We start from the raw sequence: 6,292 nt of genomic DNA, 5'->3' as shown, positions 1-6,292 counted from the left end.
AAAAAAAACGTAAACCCACAAAATAAACTTGAAACAGTTGTTCGAGTTCCGACATAAATGTTGATTTAATTTCACCGTCTACGAAATATCTGACAATCGATTATTTAAGTTTTACGAGTCATTTTATGTCATCATTGACGTTTATGAAAGTCCAGCACGCTGACAAACGGCACAATGGCGCGTGGATCTCGTGATATCATTACGTTGTTGCTAGTGTCATTTTTGCTGTGGTTTCTAAATATCTAGGATGCTACGATTGTTTGTAAAGTATGCAGCATATTGCCGGGTGTCAGTAGGGTTTGTGGTATAGTGTTTAAATGTGGGGAGCAATGTTGAGGTAAATGCTATAAGTGTTGTCTAGGCGCGAGTGTTGGGGCGGGCGGCGGCGGTGTGGCGCGGCGCATGCGCGTTGCCGCCGCTGTCGGCAGCCCGCGACTCCGCTCAGTGGCGCGACGGAAGGCCCGGTCGATTACAGACTTCTTCAGGGACGCGGGCTATCTTACGATATTCAAACCGACTGACCCGTAAAAAAATATTGATATTCGTGTATATTGAAATTTCAAAGTGAAGTGTATGTTGAATCTTTCAGTATTGTGTTGGTGGAATGTATTATTATTAAACGTACTATTAATTGATTTGAATATTTGTGATTAGTGCTTCATGACAATCTGTGACTGGAATGGACCGCCTATGATTCTCCGAAGTTCTTCGACTCCAGAGTGGGTAAGTATACGAAATTTAATTCTCTATTAGATTGACGAGCATTTTAATAAATAAAAAAAGGTTTACCGAATATTTTTCAAGCATTATTTGTAATTTGAGTAATCTTACAAACGGTTACAAACGGTTTGTTATCTTGTAACAATATTAAATTAAAACGGAATATGATTATCTTTGAGACTGTAATTCAGACTTTGAAACATAAGAATAGCGTATATTATTAAGACATAGCATATTTAGATAAGACATTCAATATTTTTTTATGATTTGTAACATCCTTCTTGTATAGTGCAAAGTTTACGAGTGCTGGGAAATATAAATCAATGTGTAAGAAAGGAATAAAGCTGTCACTGGGAGACGTGTTGCGAGACGTGCTCTCTGATGTGAGCCGGCTATTTGTAAACTATCTCCTATGATTAATATGTAATAAAATGTTATTTAAAATACAAGTTTCATAGACGCATAATGTTTATCAAATATGTTATTAATTAACAATAGGTAAAAATCATTTAAATATTGGTCTATTCACCGGTTTATGAATATTGAGGTTATGAAAATATTCACTGATTAGTTAAAAGAAGGGGAAGAAGAGTATAAGTTATGAAACTCAATAGTCGAGTCAACTCTTATCATTTTGAACAAATCAATAGAAACCAATGCCTTTTAACAAATTATTGAAATCTTTGTGTAAGTGAATTTTGAATGTTTAACTTGTTTGTAAGTTGTATTTACATAACTTAAAGAACGGGCCTAATTAGGCAATCTCTGCTATATCCGACATGTCCTTATTCTGAAGCAGTTCACCTAACCACTTTTGAATACTTGAAAGGAGTTTAGTTAAGTGAAGCTCAATCAGCGTTTTGACCGTATTTTTTAGCATCTTAAATATCTCGTGGAAACAAAGGAATATTTTTATGAAGCTCTAGGTCGCCCTCATTCGAGTGGGGCCGCTGAAACTTTGATAAATATCTCGAGAAGCGATGGAGAGTGCTTTGGGTTCTTTCTCGTTGCTAAGCCTGAATGCAAACACAATACGATACCGTCCCAGTTTAATACTTTGTTGTGTACACAGTTTTACGCCACGGGTTTTTTTAAATGACGTAACTAACAAATGTGCCAGAAGTTTTGCTAAGCGTCAAGATTTTGAAGTTAAAAGTATGTTTTTTTTTTTAATTCAATGCATTTAAGTTTGTGCGATCCAAGTGTGAATTCAACCTGCACTACGCTAGCGTCTGACTGCTCTAGTCGCCGTGACTTGGGTAGGCTTCGAGTATCTCGGTGGGAACATTGACGACGACGTTTTCAGTTATGAGTAACATTGCAGTAATTATTTAGGAAACATTTATGATAATCTGTTGGATACCTGATTATTTAAAATGTAAGGAGTTCTTGCCGTGTCTCACGATTGTTCTAAGTCATTGTTTATCAATCCGTGGCCTGTCACCTGTCACCTCTTTTATTGTTAAAATTTTCTCACGGTAACCGTTATCGTTGATATGCTACGATGTATTCTGCTATGAATATTGTAATGATATTAATATTTTTAGATGCTATAATAAATATAATTGATGTACTTTGATATCCTTTATCGGTATTACAAATTTGCTAGAAGCGCCAGTGTAAACAATTTGTGTTTACAAGAAGATTTGAGTCGATTCTACCAGATTGCATATTGCAAATATCAATAACAATATCCTTGCAATGCCAACTGAATTACCCAATGTAGGTTACGGAAACTCTGAATATCCGATAATAAAGACGTTTGAGTCGATATGATTGAATCATATTCACTGAGTAAGCGTTTATTCTTATGTTTTGAAATTAATCATAATAATACACAGTTAACCACCAGGTTAACTTTCTAATTATGTGGTTTTAACATACAATTAATAAAAGCTTTGTATTCGTTGAACGAAAAAATTTCGACGTGTTTAGAAATTGAGAGTGTAAAATCGAGCTTCGCATGGAATTAATTAAACTTGAAACGAAAGCGTGACATTCGGAATTATGTTTCGCAGAAAAGAAATGACGTGGGTTGTGTCGTGTGCGACATATTGTCATTTGTGAGGTGGACACGTTTTGAACAGAGTTCGTACGGACTGTGATAAAATGATTATAATTCTTAACTTTTTAAAAGTTACAATGGTAATTTGTCATTTATTACAATACAAAGAAAAATCAACAAAATTCACCAGTTAAATATTACATCGATAGTCTTATGATGCAATGTCAATTTAGTTGTAAAATATATGTGAAAATGTTGTAAGTAATAATTTGAAACGCTTATGACAGTGTCCGCTTTGCGACATGTGTATACTTCATATTCCCACGGTACAATACTGCAACAATTTATTCAACAGCACGGAAATTTGGTCATTTCCATTATAGAAAATCTCGTTCCGTGGGACACGAACAAGATTATGTTCAATTCTGGTGAACCAATTCATTTGTTAATAAATTAAGTACACTAACAAACTGAGATTAAGATCCGATATTCGTAATAAAGCAGACATACTTTGACAGGCGTTACTTACAGTAAGTTAAGCGCCTAATGGTTTCGATTTCAGCCAAACATGAGGTGTACAACTAAAAATCTGCTATTCGTTTTAGCTAGTTACGTTTTGTTTGAATTTTGTGGAGAATGAAATAATTTTCTGACCTCTATGGGTGGTTTTCTTGTTAACTTTAAGTGTTAGTTGTATGTTATTATGAATGTCGAACGAGCTTTCTGATTGCAGACGTTATCTTATCATCTCCATTAACATACCCACACTTTATTAAATGATTACCTATGGTAGAGTAGCGAGTTCTATTCGAGTTTAGTTGGTAGTGGTAAATACATTTAAAGAAGTAGTTTGCGACGTATATTCGTGTTAATTGACTACATGGGACTGAGTATTTTACACGTACAGTATATTATCACTTAATGTTTTATTTTATACTTAAAATTAACAATTCCAATTGCAAATCCAATTCCTAGATTGTTTTGTCAAAAGTTGTAGCGTGAAAACAGCGTCAAACACAACGTGTTCGCAACTTTTGACAGATGCGAAATGAACAGTCCCTGTGCTGTAAACTCCTGTAACCCAATTCATGTTTAATAACCAAGTTGACGTGACATCCTCATTCATATATTTGAGAGAGTTTGAGGTTAGGTAATACAAGTTTAGATATTTTATAATGATGTACGAAGGCTTATTATAGTCCGCTATATTTCATAGTATTGAAGTTATATTTGATATTGAATTTTTTGAATAAAATGAATTAACGTCATTAAATTAAAAACTTGTTTGTTAATCGAAACGATACAAGATCTTATAGCTGTGAAAATTATGGTATAAATATAAAAGCAATATTTTTAAATCGCAAACCGTTTTAAAGCATTTTTAAGTAGTTTCTTATTCTGTTTAGCTCTGTAAAAATAAATTGCATTTACGAAAATTGTGACTGTGCGGGATGCGGATGCATGTTTCTTGCTGGCCAGTTATGTATACGGGATCAAGTCGTGGAATTTACGGAATTCGACACAGCCATGCTTTAATATAGAAAATTCTAGAGCATTCTAAGCAGAGATTTCCATATTGTTACAAATTACACAACATTTATTAAATCTCTCATCCATACATACGAGGATATCTCAGTTTTTAGACCTTGTGATAAAGTATTTTGTAACTATTTCCAATCTTTACATGTTTTATTGTTAATTTTATAAGTATGTATATGTTATAATTTGATATTTTGCAAAATATGTAAGAAAACATAAGTTATGAGAGAAAACACATTTTAATTTTCCTTTCATTTAAAGGTCCTTGGACTAGTTTATAAGATTTTTATCTGCTAATTAATTATAGTAACCTTAATTTATAACACGGTTGCATAAAGGTAAGTTACCGGATACATAAATAATGAATATTTTGTACACGTATATTTTTCAAGGTAAGCCTTACAAGGGATAGAAAATACAAAGTCTGACATCGTTTAGCGTGGCGACTCTTATTTTTATTCTTTGCCAGACATAGAGTAATGATTACCAGAGAGATCACTCCATTGTCACTCAGTGTAGAGAAACCCCTTACCTATACAATATTGTGTCACTTCCGTAACCGATAGAAGATTTACGAGTTACTTTTGGCGCGATCTTGGCAAACCCTTGTCACTTTTCTACATTCGTAGAGCTACTAGTGTACTACACTAACGTACAGTACATTTCAACCGCCAATATTATTTAATTCTGGTTTGAGCATAGATTAAATACAGCCCTTTTTCTAATACTCCTTTATTACTTTTTAAATTCTTGTATTAGCACATTAGCCTCCTTGTCTCGGATCTTGTTATAAAAACAAAAAAAAAACTTGTAAGATTGACCTCAGTTTATAGAGTAAATATTGATCTTTCATAAACGCGGGCGTGTCTGTTCCAAATACATTTCGCGGTGATTGATGATGTCCGAAAATGTAGTTTTTATAACAACTGAACTTTTTGTAATACCATCGAGTAGGAAAGAAAAAGGGCAAAGTCTTTTCTTAATAAAAATTGTGTAGAGCCAAATTCATATTCAAAGTTTTTTTTCATTAGCCTTTAGATATGTTATTGTTTATTGAATTTATAATTCACGCTAAAACTGTCGACTAGTAAACGCCTGTGACTTTCAACGAGTGAAAATGTTGCGCATATTTTAACATTCTTAGAACCAGTTTAATCATGTAAAGCCATTGTTATTACGTGATAATATATTAATTTTAAAACCATTTCATTTAAAATTAGGTCACTAATAAATATTTCCATGGAAAACGTTATACTGGACTCGAATACTTATTTTTATTTCAAATAAACTGAAAGCATTGAAAATTACTCCAGCGAAAATCCATCCTTGAATGGATTTAGCTGGAAATGGGATCGCAGCGACGACGGTAAACACAATTACGTCCAACGCGACCTGTCGACGAAAACCTCACGTATAGTGAAAAGGAAAATTGACATTATGTGTACATGGATGTTAAATGCATTTTGTACTTGCTTCGTAATTGTTCCATTTATTATTTCTGTCTTAAGTAAGTTTATACACGACTAACTGTTGCTTGCGTCTTCTTCCGCGCGGAAATAAAAATTGTAATAAGTATAGCCTATGTTACTCAGTGATATCGTAGCTATTTATTGGTGAAATAATTTTTAAAATCGACCTAGTAGCTTTTGAGTTATTTCAATACATACAAAAATGTAAATCTTTCCTGTTTATAATATTAATATAGTATAGAAAACAAATGTACATTTTTGTCATCTTTCTTCTTCGGTAACTCCAATGAAAACAATAATATTATTATTAAGTTGAAATCAGATTAGCTTTTAAAGCCAGTGCTTGTGGCAATGTTTTTTTTACGTATGAATCGATTAATATTAATCGTAATAGTAATACCAATAATCTTTATTAAAAAGCTCCTTTGAAGTGTTATTAATAGGCATCCGTTTTCCGTCATTCGAGGATAATTAAGCTGGAAGATCCAATTCATTAGAACCTTTTGTTAGGATTTTCCCGAGTCAGTGAGTCGCGCCGAGGACGGACCTTGTTCTATTG

This window comes from Papilio polytes, unplaced genomic scaffold, assembly GCF_000836215.1.
Source record: "Papilio polytes unplaced genomic scaffold, Ppol_1.0 DF824102.1, whole genome shotgun sequence".
Lineage (NCBI taxonomy): Eukaryota > Metazoa > Arthropoda > Insecta > Lepidoptera > Papilionidae > Papilio > Papilio polytes.
Note: the sequence above shows the minus strand (reverse complement) of the source record.